General features: G+C 34.2%; 1 pseudogene; it reads right to left on the minus strand.

Annotated features, from left to right (window-relative positions):
• Positions 1-1,505: 1,505 nt before the first annotated feature.
• Positions 1,506-14,860, minus strand: LOC145049306 (ethylene-responsive transcription factor 3-like; annotated as a pseudogene).
• Between the last annotated feature and the right edge of the window lie 3,653 nt (positions 14,861-18,513).

Below are 18,513 nucleotides of genomic sequence, written 5' to 3' on the forward strand. Positions count from 1 at the left end.
AACACACCTCCTCCTCATCTTATCTTACTTACCCCACAATTTTTTCATATTTAAATAATAGTCTTTTTAGGTAAGAAGAGGACCAAACGTGTAATAAAAACAAACATCAGGGACCTTCCGAGTTAAAAAATAAGTTAGAGACCAAGCGCAAAAATTACCCCAAACCATAGGAACCATTTGTGTAATTTACTCCAATTACAATTAGATGGCTGATGTTTGTCAGCAGCAGGCAGGCGGGTCTCAATTGGATGCAACACCCAACAAACCACCTATTCCGAAAGTAGGAGGGAGACAGTGTTGGATTATTTATCTTATAATGAGGCCTAGACACTATTTATTACAGGGAACCGGGAGACTAATTAGACTTACGTTTCTCTCATATCCTATGAATTTTCTAGTTCCACTTCCCCATTCCCGTCAACACCACTCCATTCACGCATAAGGGATGTATCTAATTTTGTTCTTTCAATCTCATCCATTAGACCGCACCATGGTGTCTTTATGGCATTAGGAACATAAAGAAACAACATTGGCTTTATCATCAAAGAATCTTATCAAATTCGAAATCACAAACAAGTTTTTTGTTTTGGTTTATGTGAGCCATTATGTTTGAATATTATGTGATGCTTAGATCAAGAAAATGAAGAGGTTAGAAACAACATTGGCTTTAATTATATTTTTTGAAAATGTATTTCAATAGTCCCTTTACTTATGTTATTTAGGGAAGAAGAGATTATGGTCAGTTTTTTCTTTCTATTATTTAAATAGAGAAAATGGTGGGGCAGGTAAGGTGAAGAGGTAGAGTTGGAGGTGTGTTTATTTAAATAAATTAAAAAGTCAAGGGGAAATTAGTATTTTTTAGGTAAGATACGGACCAGACGCTTAACAAAAACAAATATTAGCGATCTTCTGAGTTAAAAAGATAAGTTAGGGATCAAACAAAAACAAATATTACCCTAAACCATAGGGACCATTCGTGTAATTTACTCTAACAATTTATCAAAAAAGTCATGAAGAAACGTGGGAATAGAGAGTTCGAAGCTAGCATGAGGAAAACCAATGAATAAAGCTCGGAATTTCAGATGTAAGTGTTTTTAGGGGTGTTTGGATGGGCATTTTGAAAGTAATTTTTGCAAGTAGAAATTTAGGATCAAATAATCAAGGACCAAGTCATCTCGTGATTCTCAAAATCAGATTGTTTTGATCAAAGATAATCGAAACGCCACAATAATCAGCTTATATGCACATTCAAACACCCTTGAGCATGACGATAAGAACAATTAGCCGATTCATTAGATTATGAACATGAGGTTCTTGTCGAGAGCAAAGCATATCTGATATTCAGTATTGAGATTAGGAAAAAGAAAACGACAACAGGCTTCAGATAACTTGATATTTGATCATAATAAAGCATTAATCTCATGTGTATGATTGATGGATTTTGGGGGTTAATTTTTCGGCACAAAAATAGAGTAAGATCGAGAGATGCAAGTGAAATTTAACCGTCAAAGTCGAAGAGTTGTGCAAATAAGGTCATCTTCGGCGGGGAATTCAATCTCATGCAGTAGGGGTTGTATATTCAAATCGAACTGTAGGAAATGCTTCCTCGACGAAGAAGAAGCGATATCTCCAATGTCACCTCCATCAACCACCACCGAATTAGACGAATCGTAGCCGCTGTCATATGGCAATAAAGGAGTCGGTCGGGGATGATGTCTCCGGGGACACACGACGTCTGCAGTTATAGGCATGGGACAACTACAGGACTCCAAGGTACTACTCATACCGCTACAAGACGGCCTCTGTGGGACGACAATATGGTGCTCCGGTTGTTGATACGAACGAGAACGATTGTACATATGGTTGTATAAATGCTAATGAAACAACAGATGATGATCATCTAGAAACTTGGTAGTAACAGTTGAGGGGAAATTCGTCTTCGCTTTAGCTCCTCGAAGGCTCCGAGTAGCGTTATCATAGGCACGGGCAGCCTCCTCAGCGGAAGTGAAAGTGACAAGCCAAACCCTATGTGATAACCGTCAATTTCCGGTCAAGCCAAAGTCAACTAAAGTCAACAAGTCAAACCGGTCGACTCAACTAACCCTTGTGTACTAGGGCTTACGTTAGGTAATTACTATACAACTCGTTATTCTAATGAGAAATCATCAATTGAAAAGTTTGTATATCTAGATTTCCTTAACCTAAAACTATGGTAAGTAATGAACCAAACCGATAAAACAATGTTGCATACTCATCGGGAGTGTGTAAGATCCTTAAACATGGCTTAACGGGGCTTATGGACCTTGTGTTGCGGAGCCAAGCACTCAAGAAGGTCACAAAAGAAGCCTCTCCCAATCTCTTTCACTCTATTTAAAATCTCTCCAAGTATGTGAAATCTCTCCCAAATCTCTCCAAGTATGTGAAATATCTCCCAAATCTCTCTAGATATGAGAAATCTCTCCAAGTATGTGAAATCTCTCCCAAATCTCTCCAAGTATGTGAAATATCTCCCAAATCTCTCCAAGTATGTGAAATCTCTCCCAAATCTCTCCAAGTATGTGAAATATCTCCCAAATCTCTCCAAGTATGTGAAATCTCTCCCAAATCTCTCCAAGTATGTGAAATCTCTCTCAAATCTCTCCAAGTATGTGAAATCTCTCCTAAATCTCTCCAAGTATGTGAAATCTCTCCAAGTATGTGAAATCTCTCCCAAATCTCTCTAGGTATGAGAAATCTCTCCAAGTATGTGAAATCTCTCCCAAATCTCTCCAAGTATGTGAAATCTCTCCCAAATCTCTCTAGGTATGAGAAATCTCTCCAAGTATGTGAAATCTCTCCCAAATCTCTCCAAGTATGTGAAATATGTCCCAAATCTCTCTCAAAATCTCTCTCAACTTTTTATAATCACTCGGGGCATCCCGACCCTCGAATTAGTCGAAAACAGCTCGAAAACGGAAGTCTACACGAAAAACAGCCTTAAGGAGCCGAACCCTCTTAAGGAGCCGAACTTGTCAGAAGCGAAGGTGGCAGAAGCGAACTACCCTATCTCAGACCGAAGTCTCGCATAGACCGAACCCGAAGGTCCATTCGGACCGAACCTCGCCTGAGCACCGAACCCTACCTTCACATTCGCCTCCTACCCCCTTTCGCTCCATTTCGCCTTCGGCCCAACAGCAGAAGGGACCGAACCTCGGCCCAATACCGAGAGGTCTCGCAGGTAGGCAAATTTCACCCGGTTTTCGACTAGTTTTGCATTTTAGGCCCGTTTTTAATTATTTTAACGCGAAATTTTCACCCAAAACTTTATTTTAACATATAAGGCCCCATATTTATTAATTAATCACGTTTTTGGGGATAAATCTTATCCAAGAAGAGTGGGTGAAGTGCAAGAGGTGGAGTGTTGACTTTTCTTTAGTTAATGACACAAGCAACCACCCCCACACCCACTCCATGACCAACTACACCTCCCCACCATCCCTAGTCACTTCATTGTACTTTTTCCATCATACTCTAGCCATAGCCACGTTCTAGAGGCTGAGAAAAACCCACCTCTCTCCTCACTTCATTCATTTCATCTCATTCCACCAAAAGATCAAACTCTTTTCTCTCAACTCGCTCTCAATTTCGAGATCTCCAAGGCTTTCCTTCTACTTTTGGTAAGTATTATCATCCTCCATATGATTATTTCACTCCTTTATACTCAAATCATAGATTTCTTACACAAACTCCTTTACATTTGTGTTAGATTCTCGAATCATCAAGGCATCTTCTTAGTGTTCTTGAGTGGAACACTTCTTTTCTTCGACATTCATCCACTAAAATCACACAAAGTGAGTTCATACCCCTATCTTTTCATGTTTTTCTTAAGTTTTAAGGGGGGGGGGGGGGGGGGGGGGAATACAAGTTAAAACACCAAGAACATAATTAAACTCATCCAACAACTTTCCTCAGAACATTTTAACTCCATTCACGAACTGTTTTGGCCAACTTAAACATTTTAGTTTTCAAAACTGTATTAGGTGCAAGTAGTTCAGGTTTATACCTTTAAAATGACTACTTGCACACCTCCATACGATTTTTCTACAATTTATGGTGATTTTTACAAAACTGCCTATCATTTCAAGAGCAAATCCGGACCAATCTGTGATTATGGACTTTTTCACACAAGTTGGAGGTCATTAAAAATCATAATAAAATTTATGAACAAACTAGACTCATTTCCCAAACTCTCAGAATTTACGGATTCTGATTTAGACCTTTGATGATTTTTCTATAAATTTTCTAAGAACAGTAATAGAAATGTTAACACTAGAAAAATGCTATCAACTTCATTTGCACCTTGTAACTTGTTGAGCAAGGTGTGTATCGTTATGTGAATATATGTTTTTACGTTACATGTCATTTAGTCTTGGTGTATTGGCATACATCAGAAAACAAATGGATTTTTACCTTCATAAGTATGGAAATTAATTAGTTGTTATATTGCATGTTATTTCACTTTAGTAAAAGGTATATTTACTTATCGGTAAACAAAAGAGTTTTTACCTTCACAAATACAGTAGTTAACTATAGTACATACTATACATGAAAATTAATTAGTTGTTATATTTATGATTAATTAGTTGTTATATTTATGATTGGTTGTAGGGATGAGTTATAAAACTGGAAAACCGGACCGGAACCGGAACCGATATAACCGGAAAATGCTTAAACGGTTCGGGTATTGGGTTCCAAAATTACTCTTATCCGGGTTCCGGGTATTTCGGGTATGGGTCCAACGGGTCCGGGTTATCCGGGTTTTTTGAACCGGATATGTTTAAAAAACCGAACCCGGGTTTAGTAGGCCAAGGAACCGGTTTAGTGTCCAAGAACCGGTAAGGGTAAAAGAACCAAAACTGAAGAGTTATCCCTTTTCTGTGATCGACAATTCTACATTCGAGTGACGAGTCGTCACTGACGACTCTTTTTTCTCTGCTCGACATCGAAAGTTTGGCCCTTATATGTGATCGACGAATCTTTAACACATCTTGGGACGACTCTTTTTTCGCTCCTCACGTTCCATCTCGTTTTTTTGCCCTTCCTGTGATCGACGACAACAAATCGGTGGACAATTATGATCGACGACAACAACAATTCCTCTTTGTGATTAACAATGGTGAACAATTGGATAGATTACAATGAAGATACACAAGTAAGTGTCAAGAATTTTGATTTCATGTCTTGTGAAGGTACGCAACTTGTTTTTTTTTTGCCCTTCACTGTGATCGCAACAATGGTGGACAACTGGAGTTACTGGACATTCAAACAATTTGATTCCTAAAGTCAAAATACAACTTTTTGGTCAAACAATTTGATTCCTAAAGTCAAAATACAATGAAGATACATAATTAAGTTCCAATCTTGATTTTGTGCAGTTTGACCTTTTTGGTCAAACAATTTGATTCCTAAAGTCAAAATACAACTTGTCTATCTTGAACTTTAGAAAAGAAGAAAAGGTATAAGAAACACGTGACATATGCTTATCAATGGCTTTCTGTTAATCCACAATTCCACATTATACCCCTAACATTTTTGGTAAAGACTTGATAATCAAAGGATAGAATTGTCATTTTAAATTCATAAAGTTGCATAATACCCACTTACCCAGCATGTGCTTAGTTAACACATTTGTTTCATGCACCTTTTTCCTAGCAAGGGTATCCCAGTGACCCACTTAATATCCCTAAAATATAGATGTTGTTTCACCTTTTTCACCGGACTTTTTAGTATTTACTTAATAGACATAATCTTAATTGTCATGTATTGTAGGTCAAATTTATGAATAAAGTTGTGTTATTTTTTGTGGTTCAAGTATGGATGAGACTTAATTGTCATGTATTGTAGGCCAAGTTTATGAATTAAGTTGTGTTATTGTATTTTAATTGTGTTTTTATTATTATCTATTATAGCTTGATGATTATGAGGTGTTTGTTGACAACACTCAACAAGAAATCAATGAGGAACCAACACAAAAGAGAAAAAGAGTAGGCAAAACAAGGTCCGATTGTTGGAAATCATTTGAGAAGATTTTTATTGGAGTTCGGCATGGAAAGTGCAAATGGTGAGAGAGGGTTCTCAAAGCCGACGAGAATAATACCGGTACGTCTAGCTTAAATAAGCATGCAAAGAATTGTAAGCAAAACCCCGAGAATTTGAAAAACCAACAAACATTACAATTTAAAAAAGAACCAAACGGGGAGGGTAGTGTTAGCACTTGGAAACATGACGACAAACGAATTAAAAAGGTTATGTTGAATTTGTTTGTAGTGGGTGGTCTACCTTTTAAATTTGTAGAAAATGAGGCCTTTATTGAATACACAAACGCACTAAACGGGAAGGTGGTTGTACCTTGTCGAACAACAATTTCAAAAAAGTGTCACTTTATTATCAAGAAGAAAGAAATAAGTTGGTAACATTCTTATGTAATCCACTTAACACGGTTCATTTGACCACCGATTGTTGGACAAGTCCAAGTAAAAGGGTGCATTATATTGTCATTACCGCACACTTTATTGATGATAATTGGGAGATGCACAAACGGATAATCAACTTTAAAGAATTAGATAGTCAACGGGGGGAATATATCAGAAAAGAAGTGTTGAAATGTATTCAAGGGTGGGGTATTAAAAATGTCATGACTTGTACGGTTGATAATGCAAGTTCTAATGACAAAACAATAGAGTTTCTAAAAAACAAATTACCAAACTTGTACAATGAAGGAAAACACTTTCACATTAGGTGTATGGCACACATTATCAATCTAATTGTGAGAGACGGGATGAATAAAAATGACGAGAGTGTTAAATGATTGCAAGACGTCATAAGATATATTAGAAAGTCGACACAACAGATTGCTCTATTTAAAAAGTGCATGAAAGCCGTCGGGGTGGAATCAACCAATTTTTTGTGCAACGATTGTCCCACTCGTTGGAACTCAACTTACGACTTATTGAAGAACACGGTGGATTTACAAAAAGCTTTCTACGAGTATGAAATGGAAGGTAATTTTTTTTCTGCATTCTTGCTGAATTTTTAGCCCGATTTAAACTGTCATATCTACTTTGTTATGAGTCCGTTTAGGCTGATTTTTTTTTTTAAATTGTAGTTCACTGTTTGGAAATAGTTATAGACTTTGGAAATACCTAATTTGCATGTGTATTGAGTAAGTTACAGCCCTCCAAAAATGATATATCAAAGCTGTTTTGAATATGTTAACAACATTATTTTAGAATTTTTCGTTAACTTTAAACTGTCATATCTACTTCGTTATGAATCCGTTTGGGCTGATTTTTTTTTTTTTTTAAATTGTAGTTCACTGTTTGGAAATAGTTATAGACTTTGGAAACACCTAATTTTCATGTGTATTGAGTAAGTTACAGCCCTCCAAAAATGATATATCAAAGTTGTTTTGAATATGTTAACAGCATTATTTTAGAATTTTTCGTTAACTTTAAACTGTCATATCTACTTCGTTATGAATCCGTTTGGGCTGATTTTGTTTAAATTGTAGTTAACTGTTTGACAATGGTTATAGACTTAGGAAACACCTAATTTGCATGTGTATTGAGTAAGTTACAGCCCTCCAAAAATGATATATCAAAGCTGTTTTGAATATGTTAACAACATTATTTTAGAATTTTTCATTAACTTTAAACTGTCATATCTACTTCGTTATGAATCCGTTTGGGTTGATTTTTTTTTAAATTGTATTTCACTGTTTTGCAATAGTTATAGACTTTGGAAACACCTTATTTGCATATGTACACAGTCATTTACAGCCCCCCAAAAATGATCTATTAATTTTTTTGTAACATTATTTTGATAGATCGTTCATTTGCACGAGATGTGGTAACCCCCGTGAGTGAAGATTTTGTAACTTGTCGAGCAATGGTCTGCTTTCTTGAGATGTTCAAGGTCAAAACAGAATTGGTGCCGACGACTTCAAAACCATTGGCAAATCGGTTGTTTGGAGAAGTATGTGGCATTTACAAACATATATGAGTTTGGTCAAAAAAACAAACGATTTTATTCAATTGTGAAGGATATGATAGATAACTATGAGAAGTATTGGGGAGATTTTGTAAATTTGAATGACTACATGTACTTTGCGACTATCTTGGATCCGCGAATGAAGACAGAATTTCTTAGACATGCTTTTGAAACATTGATCAAGTACAAGATGCCGGAAAATAAACCCCTTTCCAAATTAGATATTACTGTGAAGACTAAGTCTTTAATCAAGGATATTGAATCAAGATTTTAGAACTTTTTTAATTGTTACAATACCAACTCTAATGTACCATTTGAAACCGGTGGTAGTCAAGATGTCGTGCATATTGATGATGATGACGACTTTGTGGGTGACTATTTTGCTCAATCGGTGAATTCATCGGCTTCAAAGGAAACAGAATTAACACGATACTTGAACGAAGGACAAACCCAAGGCCTTAAGGACTTTGATATACTGGTTTGGTGGAAAAATAACGCATCTCGTTACCCAATTCTCTCGCGGATGGCAAAAGGTATAATTTTAATTACTTATATTTTTTATTATAATGTATTATAATTTAACATTATATGTTTATGTTATTAGATCTTTTGGGCATTCAAATATCTACCGTGGCTTCCGAGTCCGCTTTTAGTACAAGAGGTCGCATAATTGATAGTTACCGAGCAAACTTGTGCGCACCTATAATAGAGGCTTTTGTTTGCACCCAAGATTGGGTGAGGAAATCAAAGAAGCCGATTATTGACAACACCGATGATATTCTTAAAGATGATGACATAGCTAAAGGTAGCAAACAAATTCATTTTATTATCTAATAACAAAACATTGGTTTTATGCTAACTTTCACATTAATTTTTTTTTCTGGTATGTATTAGAGTTGGAAGACGCCATACGCACCCAAAATGGAAATGGAAAAAGGCCGATAGATATTAACGAGTAGTTATACTCTTTTTGTTTTTTTTTTGTTGATAAATGATTATTGGTTTGTAAGTGTGTTTTGGTTGATTAATGTTTTTGAACTTGAATCAAGATTTACTTGTTTGGTACTGTGCGTGCATGTGGGTGTAAACAAGTATAAATGAATGATATTTTGATCAATGTAGTGCACATTCACATTCCACTTTATTATTTTTTATTACTTTTCTTTTTGATCCATGTTGTGGTAAAATAACAATGAAAAGAACATAACACAAGCGAAGAAATGGACAATTGTCGGGTCCAAGTTCATGGTACCTATTGAGCAATTCAAAATCAAAGTCTAATAATCAAAACAATTCAAATCAAAATTCTTCCACAATTAAGAACAAAACAACACTTATTCCTTGACCATCTTGTCGAGTTAACGTCAGGCCCGGTTTAGGGCAGGTGCCACATGGACAATGGAACAGGGCCCAAAATCTGAAGGGGCCCAAAAAAATTTTCTTTTAATAGTATATCGGTTCAGCACTTCAGCCCCAAGCAATCCATCCAACATCATCGGAATTTTGGATTCAGAAATCAGCGTCAAAGAAAATTAGCGAAGACAACAGCAATCGATCGTTCATTCAATACATTATCGATTCATCTTGTTCGTTTTCGTTAAAAAAAAAGTCGATTGAATCAATCAACAAATACAAATCAGTGAATCAGGGCAGGGAAATGGAAGGGCAGCATCAGCGACATCGACACATCGTGCAACAATCAACGATTATCTTTCAAATCGTCCATCCTCCATTGAATACAACAGATTCTAGGTGAGGGTCGATTAGAGTCTTAGACGATTAGACGATGATCCATTTATGATTTATCATGTATTCCTGTTATCACTTTATCAATGACAATGATTCTTCATTCTTGATTTTTGGTCATGTTAATGTATAACAGATTATGAGAAATTAAGGAATGAGGAATAAGGAATTAAGGATTATGAGTTTGTAAATTATAATTCTCAAGTCAATTGCATACTTGAATCAGTTGAATGTATTATCAATTTTTGAGATTCATGTTATGTTTAATTGTGTAATTGTTTAATTGTTTATCTTTAACTGATTATTTTTTCAGATTCTTGAATGTTATTCATGAATTCTTATTGTATATCACTATGTCGTATTATCATTATGTCATATTATCATATTGAAATCTGATTGAATGATTCACAATATTGAATGAAATCAATGAATCATTTTGAAATAGATAATTAGAAACAGAAATTAAATTATGATATTATGTTTATTGTATAATTGTTTATTAGAAATTTGGAATTCAGAAACCATAGTGTTTAAAGAATCAAATTATGTTTATTGTTTGTAAAATTGTAGAGATGAAGTCTAAACAACCATCCGGTAGTCAAAAAAGTAAAAAAAGAAAACTAGATGAAGAAAAGAAAAAGGTTGATGCTCGTGCTCCAGATAAGTTTATCCATAGACAACCTATTGAAGAGCATGTTGAAGAGCACATTAAAGAGCATGTGGAAGAGCATATTGAAGAGCAAGAGCATATAGAAGTAAAGAGGCAGAAGAGCAAGAGCCCGTTAAAGAGCTTGTTGATATATATGATCCAAGAAGGTGGGAAAAACTTAATTCTGAGGAGATTAAAGTTTTGGTCCAGAAAGGCTCTAAAAGAGATAATAGTATTATGTATGGACCCTACGATAAATTTGGTAGACGTTTTTCTACAGCTTTATATATAAGAACTTTACCAAATTTGGAGAAGTGTGATAGAGAATGGATAGTATATTCAAAAGAGCTAGACATGGTATTTTGTATATGTTGTAAAGTGTTTAGAAAAGGTATTTCAAAAGGGAAGTTAGATGGTGAAGGTTATGCAGATTGGCACCATGTTACTACTAGGGTTAAAGAACGCGAAAGTTCATTGGATCATCTTACAAATAGGAATAAGTGGTTTGATATGCGTAAAAGATTGAACTTGAATGAAACAATTGATAAAGTTCAATACGAGCAATTCAAGAAAGAAAGATATTAATGGAAACAAGTCCTTTTGAGAATCATTGCAGTAGTGAAGTTTCTTGCTAAACATAATTTAGCATTTTGTGGATCCAATGAAAAGCTGTATCAAAAAGGTAACTATAAATTGAAATTTTTTGTTCTAATCCCACCAAATACATTTTTGTTAATTATTATGACTGATTTCACCTCTTATTTGTTAATTTTATTTCATAGGTAACGGAAATTTTTTGGGTGTCATTGAAATGTTGGAAGAGTTTGACCCGGTTATCAAAGAGCATGTGCGGCGGATCCCAAGTGATGGGCTTCATGTGCATTATCTTGGCCACTTAATCCAAAACGAACTAATATCTTTGCTAGCTCAAGAAATTAAAAAAGAACTTATCACGAAGATAAATGAAGCAAAGTACTACTCAATTATACTTGATTGTACTCTTGATTCAAGTCACCAGGAACAGATGACTATAATAGTGAGGTATTTAACTTTATCATATAATTCTGTTACTGTCGAGGAGTCCTTTTTAGGTTTTTTGAATGTTGATTATACCTTTGGAAAAGGACTATTTGATATTACATTTGAGGAATTAAAGTCTCTTGGTCTTGAAATTGATTATATGCATGGTCAAGGCTATGATAATGGAGCAAATATGAAAAGGAAAACACCAAGGAGTGCAAAAGAGATTTTTAGATATAAATCCTAGAGCATTTTACACTCCTTGTGGTTGTCATTCTCTTAATCTAACATTATGTGATATGGCTAACAAGTGTGTTAAAGGAAAGAACTTTTTTGGATTCATCCAAGGCATTTATACTATCTTTGCAAATTCTACTAAGAGATGGGAAATTTTGAAAGATAATGTTAAAGCTTGGAGTCTTAAGTCATTGTGTCAAACTCGTTGGCAAAGTCGGGTTGAGAGTGTAAAGGCTATTAAACCTCAACTTGTGGATGTACGGGAAGCTTTACTTCAAGTTGGAGAAAAAGATAATGATGCTGCAATTGCAAGTGAAGCAACTTCACTAGCAGAAAAAGAACTTGGTGACTTTGAATTTTTGGTATCGACTGTTATTTGGTATGAAGTACTAAACCATGTGAATATTGTGAGTAAGAAGTTACAATCAAAGGATATGCATCTTGATAATCCTATTACAGAAATAAACAAATTGATTGGGTACTTCAAGGATTATAGAGAAACTGGCTTTTCAAAAGCGATTGTTGAAGCTAAGGAGATTGCTATTGAAATGGGTATTGATCCAATATTTCCTCAAAAGCGTTTGATTGAAAGGAAAAAAAGGTTTGATGAGAGTTCAACTACCGAAGAAGTTTCATTTACACCTGAAGAGAATCTTAGAGTCAAGTATTTCTTATTCATTGTTGATCAAGCTATTTCTTCTCTTGAGACAAGATTTGAACAATTCAAAGAGTATGACAAAGTATTTGGTTTTTTATTTCCACATAATTTGAGGGGAATTGAAGATAAAGATCTTAAGTCGTATTGTCATCGTCTTGAAAAAGCACTCAAGTTTGAAGAAAGATCGGATATTGATGTCGAGGAACTTTATACGGAGTTGAAATTATTTGAGACATTGGAAACCAATGAATTTAGCAACCCTATAGATGTTTTGAAGTTTTTGAAAGAAGTTGATTATTTCCCAAATGCAAGCATTGCATATAGAATATTGTTGACTATTCCAGTAATGGTTGCATCTGCAGAAAGAAGTTTTTCAAAATTGAAGTTTGTGAAATCTTACTTACGCTCCGCAATGACACAAGAAAGACTTAGCGGTTTGGCAATGATATCTATCGAGAACGAAATCTTAGAAAGTATAGACTATGAAGAGTTGGTCAACCAATTTGCAATCAAGAATGCTAGGAGAACTTCACGGATCGTCGGTTAGCTATTAGGATATGTAATTACTCATTAAAATACTATGATTTTGCTTTGTTTATTACTATAAAGTTTATCGTCATTTTAATAAAAAAATTAGTTTATGTAATTTAATTCGTTACACGTCAAGACCTAAGGGCCTTTTTTATCCATCTCGTCCTGGGCATTTGAATCCTCAGAACCGGCCCTGGTTAACGCATCTTCAATCTCTATACATAAAACAAAAATAAACATATTTAGTATTAAAAAAAGTGTTACCAAATAAATTAAAAGCACAAAACTTATTACCTAGCTATATTGTTCGGATTTTTGGCACACGTACAACAATGTTTATTAAGACTACTTGTACCGTGTCTTGATGGATCGGCTTTAAGTGTAGCGAAACAATACTTACACCTTGCTTGCCTTCGTTCAACCCCATCATCATCTACTAACCACAACATATCAAAATGTTGCCAACATGTGGACCTCTCCTTCAAATTCAAATGCTAATCAAATTAAGTAAAAAAATCTAGGTAGATTTAAAGCATGTAAAAAAAATGAAGTATCAAAGACATAAAACTAATAGATTCAAAACGGAACCTAATTGAAGTATAGTCAATTACTTTAAGTACATATTTGCATAAAATTAAAAAGAAACTTACTTGAATTGGGCGGTTAGCTTCCATGGATGCTCTTGAAAAGAAAAAACAACTTAAAACCTTCAACTTAGAGAATATTAAGTTAAGTGAAAATGTAGAGGTGGAAGGGCCTATTTATAATGAGAAGTTGTGAGATGTTGACAAAACATGGAAATTAAAAGATTGCTAATGTCAAAAAAATTGTCTCTTGCTTTTATGTTCATATTTTCAAAGTTGAAGTGTTCAAGGTCAAAAATACAAAAAGACAAGTTAGTGTGGTTGCAAATGTCAAAAAAATTGTCTCTTGTTTTTATGTTCATATTTGGATCTTGAAAAAAAAAAGCATGATATATTTATAAAAAACGACTTGGCTATTATGGAGTTTTGTCACTCGAATCAATCGCTTAATTTAGAACAAAACAGTTTTGAAGGAATAATATGTCCTCCAAGGTTTCTTGTATGTGTATTTTCATCGCTAATTGATTTAAATATCAAATTCAAACAACTTGCTCTCCTTTTAAGTTATTGTTAATTAAACTTGTTATGGTGCGTGGAGTTTACACAAGAACATATTCGGCAATTGGCAACAACAAAAATTATTCCATAATTCATTTAAACAGTAAGACATCACATTGTTTATTCACGTAATGTTTTTTCTTATGTATGACTTGATTTGGATCTTGAAAAAAAAGGGCATGATATATTTACAAAAAACGACTTGGCTAATATATTATAATGTCGTACATTATCTTCTCCAAAATGTAATTTTTTTAAACAAACTTTGTTATATCTAGTTACTTTTTTTAAAAAAAAAAATCAATGTTGTCAATAACCTTATAACGTAAATGTAATTTTTTGTTTGTTAATTTTTTTATAACGGTTGAAAGATTAAGCGATTGAGGTAATTACAAAAAAAAATCCGGATTTTCCGGTTCTAAACCCATTTGACCCGGTTCTACCTTACCCACTTTTCTATTTCCGGGTTTTTCGGTTCTAGACCCACTTTACCCGGAATCGGTTCCTATAAACCGGTCCGGTTTCTGGTTCCAAAAAATATTGTTAAACGGTTCCGGGTTTTCCGGGTCCGGGTCCATCCGGTCCGGGTTTGGACCCACTTTCATCCTTAATTGGTTGTATTTACTTTGAGCACTATTATACTCGTTGTTGTGATACTATACATGAAGTCCGCCACCTCTGGACGTTTCCGCCATCCTTGGTTTGGAGGTGTGACACCCTAGCTTTCCTCCACGGATCTCTAATCTCCGCAGCAAACTTACCCCACGGTCTCTTCCGCACTCCTCTAAATCTAATTTCCGTCTCCGATCCATTGTTCACCGACGGCGACACTGCTCTGCCTCTTCGCATAGCTGGTTAAACAAAATCAAAGATCAAAGACCAACAAAAAAGAAGTAACCCTCCAACCTCACTCCCGCAGTATATGTAACTTATAATTTATTGTTTTCTCTCTCCCATTCTGTAACTCATAATTTCTTGTATTCTCAAACTTTAATTGCTATGGCGTTTAAAGAGATCGATAAATATTAAGCGTATTCGTCTGCTTTTTGTCGGAGTTACGAATCGCTGCCACAAACCCTAACTCGTCTCGATCCCCATTTCCCCCTCTTTTTCCATCTATTTTCATTGTTCCCGATCTCTTTACTAAATCGTGAAGGGAAATAATAAAGACCAAAGTAACCCTAGTTACATTTATTATAGGGTAAAATACAAATCTAGCCATTTTTGTTAATTACTTATCAAAAAATAGCCAAAAAATACAACTTAGCCAAAAATAGACCACAAAAGTAGGGATGGCAAAAAAAAAAACCCGAACCCGACGGGGAAACCCGAAACCCGATTATTTCAGGTCGGGTAACGGGTCGTTATCGGGTTCGGGGCAGGGAGTGGATTATCCTCGCACCGACTCGCCTTGCCCCGATTATATATATATATATATATATATATATATATATATATATATATATATATATATATATATATATGTATATATATATATATATATATATATATAGAGAGAGAGAGAGAGAGAGCTAGGTTCATATGTTTTTGACAACTATTGTGTGACTGAATGCACCAATAGGAATTGAGGAATAATTAAATAATTAAAAAATTGAATAAGGGTAATTATGTAACTTTAGAATGATAATTAAAATAAAATCCCTTAATTAATGGGAATTACCATAAAAATCTCTTTGACCAACTACTTAACCCTAGCCCTAAATCTAACTCATCATCGTTTCTAATCCACGGCTTCTACTTCTTCTTCTACAATCAATCATCAAGATTCAAAACTCATTACCAGGTAATTATCCTTCTCCAATCAATTATTAAGATTTTCTTTCTTTTAATAAACTCATTTTTTTTCTTTAATCGTTCAATCATCATCGGTGATGATGGTGGTGGAGGGAACTTGTCACAAGAATTGATGGAAAACGCGTGTAGCCTCTTCCTTGTCTCCTCCGCTACTTATAAAATGGTTCGATTATGTTTCAGGCAGTCATGGCCAACACAACTTCCCCTTATGTCCTCCAAGTCCTCAATCTCTCCCTCTTATAAGTTATCTCGTCTCACGGTTGGCTTCTTCTACTGCTCTGCTTCTTCACACGACTAAACCCTTGTAACTGAAGATGAAAAGGGCGTCGCCACCAAATAATTTCAATTCCAGGTACTTTTAATTTTTTTAGGCTAGTAATTCAAATTGACATCTGATACTGGTGCACATAATCTCAAAAGTACTTAACTTTTGATTGTGAATTATGTTTTCCAGATTTCAAAACCCAATTTTGATTGCCAAAACTTAACCTAGTATATATGGAAGAAATTAAGTCACTTACGGTTTTGGAATTTCTCAGATTCAATATTTGCACAAACAGTGTAATGCTACTATTATGTTTTAATCAATCATCTGTAATTTCCTTTATCAAGTTTAGGTTTTCCCAGAGTTTGGCTAAAAATTCAGTCGAGTACTTGATCTTTTTCAAAGGATGGAAAAAATTTATTAAGGTTTTATCAAGACCTAAAAATACATGTTTTTATCTAAAACCAAGTCTTGATTGATTCGATCTACCTCACTCAAAACTCAAAAGTGGGCTCCTGTGTGGTTGGTGTGCCACTTCAAGTCTGTTGTTGATCTGATAAAGAAGGCTTTAGTTTGAGGAAGGCTACAAATTCTTTAAGAATATTTAAAACCATTCCGCAAGAATAGTTTATTCTATAAGAATATTTTTGTTGTATTCTGAAAGAATTGCAATTAATTATTTGTATGCTTAAGGTGCAGTTGTTAGGATGATGCAGGAATGATGAGGAAACTTATGAAAAAAAGATATATGATACTTCATTCTCAAAGAATGAAGAAAAACAACAATATTCTTTCAGAATTTCAAGATTCAACATCCAAAAACAGCAATATTCTTTCAAAATTCAAGAATTCAAGAAGAAAACATGGCACACGATAGGATTTTAGCGGAATGTTGTTATTTTTTTTAAGAATGTTATTCATTTTTGTTTATATTCTTTCAGAATTTTTATAACTATATTAAAATGTATAAGACTTTTAGTCTGTAAGAATGTGTATGAATTTGTATTTAAGTTTGAATGTATAAGAATATATTAGAATGTTTGTTATTTGAACATCTTATTCATGAATTTTGTTTTTCTTCAGTAATATTCTGTTAGAATAAAATTCTGAAAGAGTATCATTCTAACAAAAAAATATTCTGATAGAATAAAATCGGTAAAAATTGAAATTGAATTAATTAAAAAATTCAGATTTTTTTAAATTAGAAGAATTAATCATCCCTAAAAATCCGAAAATTTCCTTTTATAAATGTAGTTAATTGTCCAAAAATACCCTTTTGATAAAAATTGTGTGATTATATGATACATGCTACCCTATTGTAATATCATAGACCCTCAGATCATGATTCTTGATTCTATTCATCCGATGGTCCAGATCTGTGCATTCTGGCACATAATAGTTACTGGAAACAATATAACATAACCCTATATATATATATATATATATATATATATAATCTTTACTATCTTATATAAGAAATCTCACTATTTCTAAAAATAGATTCAATAGAATAATATTATTTTTTAAGACGTTCAAATTTCTAAGCTTAAAGTACAACTAATCATCAATAAAATAATAATATAAAAATCTAATTATTTAAACTAAAAATACAATTACCCGGTTTTCCTTTTGATGAAGTCAATCTCAACTCCCTTTTATATATCCGATGCATAAGGTAAATGTGAGATTCAAATTTGAAATCCCAAACTTTCTGGCAATGTATCGGTTCCGTTCCCGTGTATCTCCCTTCGTCTTCTCTACAACCTCCTCCATGCTAATTGTTTTAACTGTTAAGCGCTTTCTTTGTTGCTGGCCACAGCCATCGATTGAGAAAAAAGGTAAATACTATGTTTGCCCTCTTCTTTTCCGGCAACCACGACCTGTAATGTTTTGGTTGACAACCGTCGAACACACACCTTCATCTCTCTTGCTGAAAACCCTACTCTCTTTATTCTATAATTTTCCAGGCAACAACTTCAAATATCTCTCCTCTCTTCTACTACTTTCCCCCAATTTGTATTCTAAAACTCACACAAAATAGCAACTACCATCGTACCATCATCTCGAATTCTCGATAATATCCTTAAAGTCATCCCCTCCCTTATTATTTATGCTTTGAATCAGTTGCATAAACCTCTTTTTCTTGATCCTTTCCAGATACGTTTCATGTTTTGAAACCCTAATCATCTTCATTCGAGTTATATATAAAACCCTTAAATACTCTTTATTGATTTCACTCCTAAGTAGGTTTCTTGTACGTAATCTTTGTTGTGTCAGTTTTTCAGTAGTTGATTATTTGTGTAAACGAGAGAAGAAATTGATGTGATTTCTCTCTTAATTAGGTTTCACATGGATCAAGAAGCATTATAATAACAACAAACGAGATAAGAAATGAGAATAGAACAAGTGTACCCGGAAGAAT

Source organism: Lactuca serriola, chromosome 5 (assembly GCF_051521515.1).
Source record: "Lactuca serriola cultivar US96UC23 chromosome 5, Lser_US96UC23_V15, whole genome shotgun sequence".
NCBI classification, from domain to species: domain Eukaryota; kingdom Viridiplantae; phylum Streptophyta; class Magnoliopsida; order Asterales; family Asteraceae; genus Lactuca; species Lactuca serriola.